This window comes from Bombus affinis, chromosome 10 (genome assembly GCF_024516045.1).
Source record: "Bombus affinis isolate iyBomAffi1 chromosome 10, iyBomAffi1.2, whole genome shotgun sequence".
Taxonomy (NCBI): domain Eukaryota; kingdom Metazoa; phylum Arthropoda; class Insecta; order Hymenoptera; family Apidae; genus Bombus; species Bombus affinis.
This window is the reverse complement of record NC_066353.1, coordinates 7850159-7862369: the sequence shown is the minus strand read 5'-3', so window position 1 is coordinate 7862369 and position 12211 is coordinate 7850159. Positions and strand designations below refer to the sequence as shown.

At 39.2% G+C, this 12211-nt stretch overlaps 1 protein-coding gene across 4 annotated transcripts in view; it reads left to right on the top strand.

Moving 5' to 3' along the window:
• LOC126921169 (LIM/homeobox protein Lhx3) overlaps nt 1-12211 on the top strand; it is an 89025-nt gene that overhangs the window by 15785 nt on the left and 61029 nt on the right. The window lies entirely within an intron of this gene.

The following is a 12211-nucleotide window of genomic DNA, read 5'->3' as shown; positions in this document are numbered from 1 at the left end:
GACATTTTCAGCACAGGTTCTATCACGACTACCCACTCCGTGACAACCTAATTTCAAACGCTCGATGATTCGATTTCACGTATCTCCGACACTTGGAACTTCGCCACTCGCCGTAAATAATAATCGTACTAAATTCCAATTTCCACGTCATCTACGAACAATTTCGACTAAATTTTGACAAAATGCAAAATCGTTTGGCATCGATATCGAAAGCAGAAGAAGATCCCTCTCGAGCCTCGACCCTTACCTTTTTCAAGTGGCTATCAAAGTTCGTTCGTACAGAGGGGTACAAGGTACAAGCACGAAACATTAAGTACTAGAAGGCCATCGACTCTATCCCATATGTCGTCAAAGATATAGTGTTAAGCACGGCAGTTGGTCGCACTCGTTGGTACAATGGAATTGTTACGTGCGATTAGGAGTTACATTTCGAGTTGTTTATCATCGAACCGGGGCCATCGTGCCAAATTTCAAAGTCGAGTGACATAGTTCTCGTGAAAAATGCGGGTGCCTCTGGTACAACGTCTACTTACAACCCTTCGTATATCTTCAGGATCATCAATGACCATTTATTCGACGTTTTCGAGCATTATGACGGTGAATTTTTCAAAGTAAGATCTTTATCTGCGAGCTTAACCGATGCAGGAAATAAATACGTATTCTGTTCGCACGTGTTTTCTATTCAGTTCGGTTTATCAATGTGCATCGCTCGGAATTGAAATTTACGTTTCCACTAAAACCATGTGCGTTTACTCGCGTTCCATTAGTCGAACGTCAAGTCGAACGAACGTCATTTTTATGCGTATAGAATAGGACAACGAAGTCGCGGAATAAAAAGGCGTAAGTCGTAACAACGAGGAAAAGGGTAACACGTACGAGAGAGGAGGTGATCTTACGTCGCGGAAAGAAAACGCGTGTTACACAAGCGTGCACAGTGCACGTTCATTGACGCACATGGTGGCAGAAACGACAGGGCACCAGTTGTTCCGGCACGCTCCTGGCACGTGCAGCTCACGTGGCGGTTCGGATGAGTGGATTGTTCATTCCAACGTTTTGTAAGCCACTTTTGTACCAACCCGAAAGAACATCGGTCTCGTTGCCAATACGCTTACCAACACGATAATAGAAAATAATTAATAAAACAAGCAACGCACTCTGCTCACCTGCAGATATGGAATTTAGTGATTCACGAGGAATTATACTTGCGTTGTATATCTGCGCCTACGCGTTTCACATTGGTACGAATTTGGTGAATAGAATCTTTGAATCCAATTTATCGTTATATATCTGATTATTTATTGTCTAACTCCTGGAAAGAAGAAACTACGAGACAGAAACTTTACGTGCAACGAAACTTCGACGAACGACGGTCTACAAAATTTACGATCTACGAATTAGATGGCTAGCTCGTATTTTACCGCCATTCGTACGAGATATAGAGCGGTTAACTCTCGACTGGCATTGACAGTTAGTGGGTGAACAGGAAAAGTTTTTAATACAATATTTTTTTCACTTCTTCGTTGTGTAAGGATTACGGCGCAGGCAATGTGGCGTGGCGACGTTTACGCATCGAATCGATAATGCTCAGCAGTGTCCACAACTCCATTAAGATAATTGTGCCGCCGCTTTATTTCTCCTTCCATTTGTTCATCTATTCGTCCGACTATCTGTCCCGTGTGCACGAAGAGACGAGAACCACGAAATAGAAAGAAGGCGAACCAACAAGCCAGTCTTACGAGAGCGAGTTCGCGGACTTGAAACTTGGAGAACCGAAAGGCTAGTTTGTATTACGCTACCGTCTGACCAGAATGGTTTCGTTATACCGTCCCGACAATACGAGAATCTACAACCTGGGTTTGCTTTTTGTTTTCTCAGACGTCCCCTTGATGTTCGAGTATCGTCTAGAAATAATTTGAAAGCAGAGTTTTTTATACGGTTTCGTAATTCATAGCTCGTTTCAAGTTTGAGGAAGGAATGCCCGTTTAATTTAGTTCTTGCTTGCTTTTCGCAATCGTGCAATCTCAAAGAAATATGCAGCTGGAACGCTTTTATAAGTTTCCAACGATCAAACATTTTTCAATTAATAAATATACTTCTTTACCGAGATAACGAACAAACCTAATGAAATTGAAATTATTATTTTACTACGAAATGATTACAAATAAACGGCGTAACGCCAATTTTAATATCTATCTTCGCTCCTTGCAATAAGAATTCGTTGCGAAGAATACGTAACTCTGCATTAGGCCGAGTAATAAAAAAAGTTATTACGATAAATAGTATCTCTTCGAACGTTTACAAGATAAAACGAAGAAAGAAGACGACAGAAAGAATATAACGGTCGAGCGTTTCTGTTACGACATAATCTCGCGAGAAAGCTTTTAAAGGAACCATTGAATATCTTGTATTTTACACAGGATTGAAATAACTATTTTTAATAAAAGCTAAGAGGAAGAGAATCACATCGTGGCGAACGATTACAGCGCGAACAAAGAGCCTTTTCGATTCCATCAAAAAGTCAGTTTGAAAACACAGTGGAAATGGCTGGCAATGGATGGTTAACAATTGCAGTTGTCAAACATAGAAATTAAAGAGCATTGTAGCAGAGGCAACGTAAAAACTTGCGCACAAAGCGCCTTAGCTGCTAAACAACGTTTCGAACAAACGTCCTGGCTGTCTTCATGGAGTGGTCGGCTTAAGAGCATTGAACGGGTCACGTGTCGACCCGTGTCCACCGGATGTCATGGTTTTGTTGCATTTAACGCCTCTTCTGCGGACCATTCACTCCGTGGTAAAGCCATGGGCGTTTCCTTTTTCCGCCCAAATGATCGACTGACTGGTTCAAGCCTGTACCATATGAAACGAATGTGCTTGTCTCGGCTAAGACGACAACCGAATTCTCACACAAATTAGGATTTCCAAAGTTATCGAGTGAAACAACTTTTCACCAAAGATGTACGACGGTCGCGATGAACGGGAAATGGAAATATTAAAAGGAAATTTTACTTTGATGAAGTCGATCGTAATCAGGCAAACCAATCGGTTTAGACAAGGATATTGTTAGCGAAATTTTACGACTAACGAATCATAAATTACTAGCAACGATAGGTACTTTTATAGGATTGGAATTAGTTCGATAATAAAATAAATAAAATTGTACAAGATAAAAATCTCTGGATTATTCTATTCGACGTGAAATCTTGGGGTTATAAAAGAAAAATCAATCTGCGATCTACATCTTGTCGCTCGTTGTTCTCTACAATGATGGATCGTTTACATTCGCAAAATATCAAAAACCATAAAGCAAAATCCATAAAGCGAAAGCGTATTATAAAAGCATGCGACCAGTATCGGTTTCAATCCGATTATCGAATCTATATCTCTATCATATAATCCAATGAATTTAAATGCACGTCTTTATATCTTTGGAAAATTTTATCAAAGAGAAATAACAAATCGATATATGTACTTCAAGACAAAAGATAAATAATCTTTAACGAACACTTTCACGTCATTCATAAATATATTAAGCCAATTTGCCAAATATTAGCACACGATCTTGTCCATACAAAATCGGCCATACCTGTGTAAATTATTTCAAGTGTCTTCGATATTTCCAATATGGATATCGATAAAACGACGCATTATCGAATAAGATTTATCGTCAGTTTTTCGTGAATTTCAAAAGAAAATGAAATTTTAAACGTAATGTAAAGGAACGAACGAAAGGCGGTAAGAATGTGAAAAAAAATAAAAAAAAAAGAGCGAATGACGTTACCAGAGGGACTATTTACGGAAAAACAGATCTTCACGGACGATTACGCGGTGGAAGCATGGGAACTGGGCTACGGGACGTCCCGATTCGCCCATAAATCTACCTGCAATTTGCAATGCATGCCATGGACACCCGTGAGGCATTCCTCTGGAAACGCCACGCCGGCATTCGTTGTCGCTCGTATTCGTCGTGTACGTAGGTGTGGCAGGGCGAGTATTGTCGCGCAAAACTGTTTCTGTCCACAATAGTCAGTGACAAAACCGCGAATCGGTGACCGTGATGAATCGCCGCTCTTCTATTATATGTTCGCAATAGCGCGTTCTGCGACTGGATAAATCCGCCCAAGTTACTGCTGTTTATTTTGATGAATTATTCCAATCCTTAGACCACAGTCTAATTTATCGATTGTCGAGAGTTTTTGCAATGCCCTAACTCGTGTTCTGTTCTCTTTTTGTACAATAGCGGTATTTTTCAGGAGGAAAGTACTCTTATTTCCTCCTTTTTCTGTTTTCCTATCTTTCAATCTCCCATGCTGTTATTCCTTTTTCCCTCCTCTTCTTTTGATCGATGAAATGTTCGAGATTTTTGACTACATAGGTATTTATGTACCCACCGTACGTCAAAATTAAAATCTTCGCCTTGGAAATTTGGTTGTAGCAGAATGACGATTTAAAAGACTATTGTAAAAGTTTCAGGCTCTAACAAAGGAACCGAGGAAATAAAAATTCGATCGATGTAATATCGTAATCGCGCGTTCTTAGCTTTTACTTAATCACTTCTATATCATAATTAGACGTAGGCTTTCCACTGGCAACAGGGGGGAAATAGTAGCTATGTAAGCATACTTTTGGATTCTATTCATGCACGCACGAAGCCCCGTAAGCTTTTCATTTCTTTTTTTCTCGAATAGAATTTCTCGAGCTTCCAGTCATTGTTGCGTTAATAATAATCCGAAGCGGATTACTCGACCATCCGTCGAACGATACCACTGTCGATTGATACGCCGGACGCGACGTTATAAAGACAATTAATCGAACGATCGTTAATAACGTTACGAGATGAGAATGAAAGAAACGTGCTCGTTTTTTGCTTTCTAAAAAACAGATGAATCTATCGTTCAATTCTTCTGGAATAACGACAATTTGTAATGCAATGTCGGTAATTGACACGGATATCAATTTCTTTCTCTGTCAACCCTTTTCCACAATTTTAAATCTAAGCAGGTAGAAGCCTATAGGCGACCGCCGAGTCCAGACGAATTCACGATGCATCGATACAAAAGACAAGTACCTACTTACGTATATCGTATATCCTGCTGACAAGTCGAAAGTCAACGCATCGAGTAGAAATCTGTGAAAGAAGAAAAACATATCGTCCCCTAATAGCCCTCATTGACGAGAGCACAGGAGACAAAACCGGGGGTGGACTCTCCTGTTTTCATTTCAATTTCTACCCCTTGACGGCAGGGCCCTTGCTCGACGCCAGATGGCGAACGCTCCCGTTCTCTTCTCTCTTCCACCTCTGTCGTTTTCTTTCTCTTTCCTGTTGGTCTTTGAGCGCGTGTGGCGCACGGGGCTCGTGGGCTCGTCAAGCGATGGTAGGTGGAGAGATCGAAATGATTGAACATGTCAATGTTTGGCTTGGCTTACACCGGCGTGACTATAGCGTGGTTAACGAATCGGTTTACTTTCCTGCGGCTTAGCTCGCTTTTCCTCGCTCGATTCGTCTGAGAACACGCTTAGGATGCTCTTGCGGATTTTCCTGATTACCCGTAAATGTCATTTAGCTTTTAGCTTTAAGCTAGGGGTTAACGAAAATTAGCGAAAATTTGGTTTCGATATAAAAATTTAACGGAAATTAAATACGTAAACTTAAACTTACCGAACTATAGGATCGTATTACTTACTTGCGTCTCAGACGAAAATACATCGAAGAAAAAGTCGTCCGATTCTCGTTGTTCGATGAGAATACGTTCGATACGATCTCGTATCTACGTGAAATACGTAATGTACACGTTATCGAGCGTATGACAATAGTAAACACAACAATATCGGCAGTGTCGTCCGAGGAACTGGTCAAATAGAAAACAGCTGAGAAAAAACGAGGGAGATATTGGGATCTAAGAGGAAACTCGCCAAGCGGAATCGAACGTTCCTCGGAGCTTCTCCAATTCAATTATCAGGCTTGTGGCCACAGGGGCGTCGATAGGGTACGGGCACGTTCAAGTGTTTAAATTTAGACGAATGAAATAATAAGATCAAACGGTAAATATCCCCGATGAAAGGCAGCGCATGCAAACAAAACTTTTCAGACGAGGGTGTGCTTCTGAAAATACACATCGCGATTCTCCCGGGGCTCCCCTGGTGCTTCATATCGATTGTCGACTCCGCGTACCAGCGCTTTTGGTAAACAAAATTACGCAACATGCAAATTAATATCTGCCTGATTAATCGAAACAAATAATCGACAATTTTTCGCGGCCAACAATTTTTTCCGCCGGTTAATCGGTATAAATCTCGTTCAGACGCGAGAATCGTACTGTACAAGGATAAGGTAAATTTATTTTTGATTTTTTAATCACCTATCTGCCTGATAAAATCGCATCCTGTCGAAAATAAGGAAACGTTCGAATATTTCTGAGTGGTAATGGACGTGGAACGCAATATTTGCACGATATTCCCATTTTACATAAAATACGAGAACGAACGAACGAATGTGTATTTGAAGTTATACATACGTGATATCAACTATTCCGCTGTGTTGATAGTGACATATTTCACATACGTGTTGCATAATTTTAAGAGATGCAGCATATGAGCATAACGTGTCCTTTTGTTTCGCCATTTTTTGGGAATATCAAATACGTCGCGGATGTTCTTGTTTTCCATTTGCTTTTTAATGAAAAGTGATATTTTAGCGGAGACGAAATAACGTATCACTGGAAGGATGGAATATATCGTAAATGAACATTTTTATGTACTATATCGTTATAAATATTAGATATTATTTTGTTATTTTCAATATTATTATTAGATGCTGCTCAGATTTATCGTTAAAATTGCTTGGATCTAAATTGGCGTACGTTACACCGGCAAATCGGAATTCTAAAAATATTTCAACAATTAAGGAAAAATACTTTTGTTTGTTATACACATGTGTAGATATTATAGCTGTTAAATGTTTTTAGATCTTTAACTTTTTATATTTCCCTTGGAAGCGATATAAACGAAGTAAGGACAGAAAGGAAAACTTGAAGAGGAAAGCGAAACAGGTGAATCCGATACGATGGAAGAAGTAAGAATCGAAGGAATTTAGAAAACTAGAGCTCGGAAGATACATCCAACGTCTACCATATCTTGACATCGATAATTCTTCTACAGATAATCTTGTATCAGTAATTTTATCAACTTCTTTCCTGGTACAAACGTTTTATTCCTCAGCATACATTTTCTAAGTCCGATAAACTCGAAAAAATAGCTTCTAAAATAAATAAAACTCTATCTTTATAACATAGGTATTTATTTCTTATTTTATCGCATACAACGTCTCTATGCTCTAAGAATTTTCTGATATCATTGATCCATTGTATTCCTTTACAACAAAGTATTTTAAAACAGAAAACGATGTTTCGAACAGATAAAGATGATAGATCGACTTATACTTTTCCATTTTTTTTTTTTTTTTTTTTTGTTTTTTATAATTAAAAAGGAAGCCAAATAAACGTTCTCGCATTATCAAAGTCGTTACAGCGATGTTAGCGGAGGACAAGGTTTAGAACTACGTAACTCGATAACTCGTTCTAGAAAGAAATCAAGGAACGAAAGATCGCCTCGTTAAAATAAACGAAGGCAGCCGTGGAGAGAAAATCACGCGAGAAGATTTCGGCCGTGCAGAAGCCGAGACGGAGTTGAAAGTCATCCCGTTAATTACAGGGATCGTCCTAACAAATCATCACGGGGCAACCGCAAACCCCATAATTGCAGGCCTTATGGTTTCACCCGTGGCACGAGCGCTTCCGCAGCTGACCATCGTGTACTACGAAGTCTATAACGGGAACGCAATATCCCGGAACACCCGTGGACTGTAGAAGCCATAATGTAGAGCAGCGCCCACCGTCCATGAACGGAGTGATTCACCGAAATACGCGACAGATGCACGATCTGAAAGATAGTGGATATAACATTTAACGTTCGGAAGTAGCCCGATAACTTCTGGAAGCCCACACAGGGGTTGCGCTCGTTTTTATGTTAGGCTCTTGGTCTGCTTCTTCTTCTTCTTCTTCTTCTTCTTCCTTCGACGAGGTTCCAAGATGAATAAATCGTTAGTCCAGGGGATTCTCTGCTTGTTTTCTGGACGTTCGTAAGTATCGGCACGCTTATGAGAACGCAAGTAATTCTGAGAAATTATTACAAAATCATAATGAAGAATTATTATCTCGTTCGAAGCATTAAACTGTAAAAGGTCCGTATATTCGACACCAGGCGTAACATCGATCCGATCGATCTGATATAACGAAACGAGTTCAGCGAAAGATTTCACGATCTGTGCGATTTTAACTCGATCGTTCGTTTCTATCGAAGCAAAGCTTCTCTTGATCAACGACTGCGTTTCTCGGCATTATTCGCATGGGTTCTCAGCGCGAACAATGAGAGCCACCCCTCAAAAGGGCAATTACAGAAACAGAGAAGAATGGCGGCGCAGACGCGGAACAGGCGAGCGCGTTTAGATAGTCGCAGCTACGTCGATGCTAGAAAATCGGAGCAAAGAGGGTGTCTGGCGTACTTTGCACAAAACACGCTGCTACGCGCGGTGGATCGCGGTATCTGCAACCTGGAAATAAGGGAATCACACATAATCGGACGTGACAAGTGACGTTCTCGCCGGGTAGTAAGTCATCCCCTATGCTTTTCGTCGGAGCGTTACGACGCCAAGGGGAGGAGGCACGCTCTTTCTCTCTCCCCTGTTGCTCGTATTCACGGTACACCCACGCACAATGACTGTCCCTAATAGGTACACGCAGCCCTTGATTAGAATCTAGGAGACGAGAGATGCCAGTGACTTTTGTACCTACCAGCCTACAAATGTGTGTTTGTTCGGTCGAGTTGACGTATCGGGCTTGGTATTTTCTGACAGAGAAATCGACGGGTTGTTTGAAGAGAAACGATACCCGTGGTAGTACGCAGAGAAGAAACCACGAATTTCTGGGAAAAGGAGGTATTCTGCTTCTTTTTACGATAATCGTATAACATTACGAATTACATAATTTACATTACATCGAATAGATAGATAGATTCACAGGAGAAACTTGAAATACACGTAATAGTACTCGATTGGTAGCATTAAGAAAGAATCGTGAGTTTTTAGGGAAGAGAGTTGTCGGAAAATCTCTTCACCGAATCGGACAATTTTTATTTTAAACAAACGATGTACTTCTCCTAGTTGGTTACCGAACTGCTCGCTTTCCGCCAATTTATTAATTTTGTATTATCGTATTTTAGGATTCTCGATTCTCAACGATATCTTCATGCCGATTAGTACTATAATATTCAATTTTTTTGTTACGCTCGTTTCACTGATCAATATACGATTAAAACCTGAAAACAGTATTCAAATTCAATTGATAATTAGCGTTACGATCTGTCGCAAGCATTCACGATTTTCATTAGAGAAAGAAATATAGCGGTCTTGCGTGATTCAATTTACGTAGAACGTACAAGATAAGAGGAAAACCTAAAAATTTCAACCTTCGTATTGGATACATACGTATTTCACTTTCCTGTGCAAATTACGCAGCACGTGCGAAATACGTATTCTTGCACGTAGAAACTCGTATAGTAGAAGCTCGTGTAGAAAAAAAGTCACGCGATATTCGCGCGTCGCTGTTTATTTATAAAATGCGCTAAAGAGTCGCGTTACACGTAGATCGACCATCAGTTGTCCGATAAGAGCATATACGCGTGCCACTCACGTGTAATTATAGTAATGAATCGTAATTCATGATTTATAGCGCATTTTTTAATAGCAACTATAGCGACGTATATCACGCATCATGTGCTTATGGAAATTTACGTACGGTAGAGCTTTATTAGAGAGATGACCTAAATGTAGCCTGTACGTGTATACAGGGTGGTTGGTAACTGGTGGTACAAGCGGAAAGGGGGTGATTCTACGCGAAAAAAGAAGTCGAAAATATAGAATAACAATTTTTCGTTTGAGGCTTTGTTCTCGAGAAAATCGACTTTGAATTTTCGCTCGGTACGCGTGCACTTTATCACGTCTCGTTATAACGGATCTCACTGTACATCGTTGTCTCGACGGATATTATCGCGGTTTAAGTTTACTTTTGCCGTACCGGAAAATTAGGAATACATAATGAAATAATATGAAGTAATCATAAAGTTTATTATTACAAAAATTGCTGAAAATGTTGCACATTCTGCCGAACACATACTTCTGCTCTTCTAATTAAGTTTCTGTGAACACTTTTTAACGTATTCGATTGTTTTAAAGCATGAAAGGCTACAATAATCTTTTCTTTCAATTTTGTTTTTTTCAAAGTCGATTTTCTCGAAAACAAAGCCTCAAACGAAAAATTTTTATTCTATATTTTCGACTTCTTTTTTCGCTTGTACCACCAGTTACCAACCACCCTGTGTAATGTACGCGTTTAAGTATATCTTTATATTGAAGATTTTTAAAAAATAGAAATGTTAAAACGTGCATTTATAATGGCAATGTATCGTGTCTGAGAATTGTATGAAAAACTGGACATGAGAGAGTAGGAAAAATATTGATAAATTTATCCTCCCGATTTATTTTTAATAATTACGAGTAGTTCAAACGTATAATACTATTTTATATTTTATAAATTTCATGTCAGACAATTAGTTGAAAAATTCCTTTTATTTGACAGGACTTTGTTAAAATCCCACTAGTGTACGAACCCTTATGGGTCCATTAATAATTATACTCCACGTTTTGGTAAGTTTAACGATACTCGTCGAAGCTAAAAGGGTCTGGCATTCGCTATTTCCTTAATTATGCAGGCTTCGAAACTATTTTCGTCGAACGGTGTTACCCTTAATCTTTATGAAATTTTATGGATCAATTTCAAGGCGATAATTAACGGTAAAGATTCAACTAAAGTACGCTTACCTACCTGAATTACTTTTAATAAATCTTGAAAATTAATTATTTTCTTAAACGATATATTACCTCGTCGAATATAAACGATGCATCGTTTTTTTTTTTTTTTATAAATTTACAATTTCGGATTTTTAGTACGTTCGCAAATTCAAGGAAAAATCTTGAATATTAACATCAGAGCTACCAACTTATTGTAACACGATAAACATGCTACACTACGCGTATATGATTCAATGAAAATAAATAGATAAGCACAGCATCTTTCTTCTTGGTTTCTTTTAGTAACCTTTAGCGAAAGATTAAACGTTCGATTAAAAATATTCTTACATTGAGCGACAGAAAAAATACTTACGCTTTTGCAAAATATTGTTAAGCCTATTGTTCGTTACAAGTAGGTAACAAAATAGATGTACGACTCTCTTTCGAGATATTTAGCAAAATCCTTCTAAAAATCTAAAAATATTAACTTGAATCATCTATTTATATACTATTTATATCTTTCCTGAAAGCTACGATTTATTTGCAAATAATCAGCAAAGTACGTTTATTCTATACCCTCGGGTACTAACGATACGCGCGCAAGTCCGACAAAGTAAAAAAATTCTGATACTCCTCGTAGGAAGGTATTTAAAATCGTTGCAAGAACGAAAAGAAGAAAATAACTTAACGATTGCAACGTGTGTAGCGTAGGAAAGAAAACGAAAAGTTGCGGACGCGCACGCACAGTTTGGATTATAAGCGGAGCGAGGCTCGACATTAGGTCCTCATGGGACGTTATTAGCGTTGGCTATCATGCGTGGTGCAAATAGAGCGTGCTGGAAACACGAAAGCATTACGCTTGATTACTCAACCTGCCAAGCGATGAACTAGCATAATAGGCAGGCCCGTGCAGCCACATTCAGGACGTGGTTGCGCGAATCCAAGCTTGGAAAACTAGCCGACCAGATACCCGATCGAAGAACTAAATCCTTTCTTCGTTAGTCGTGGCCTTCTTTGTTACAGCTTCCCAAACATAAACGATTAATTAAACGTAAAACTTTGTTTTTCGTTCTAACACACTGTCCGATCTACCTGAAACACTTTGGGTAGCTGAAAGAATATTATCGATCGAAATCTCACCAATGACAATTTGCTAAAATCAATTTGATAGTTCCACGAGTATAATCGATAACGATCTACCCTTGGAAAAAGCGACTATTTTCATAATCAATTTCGAATCTGTCCTGCGGCCACCGATAAGATCAAAAAATTGGCACGAGCTTCTTGATCGTGGGATTCCGTATCCCTGGG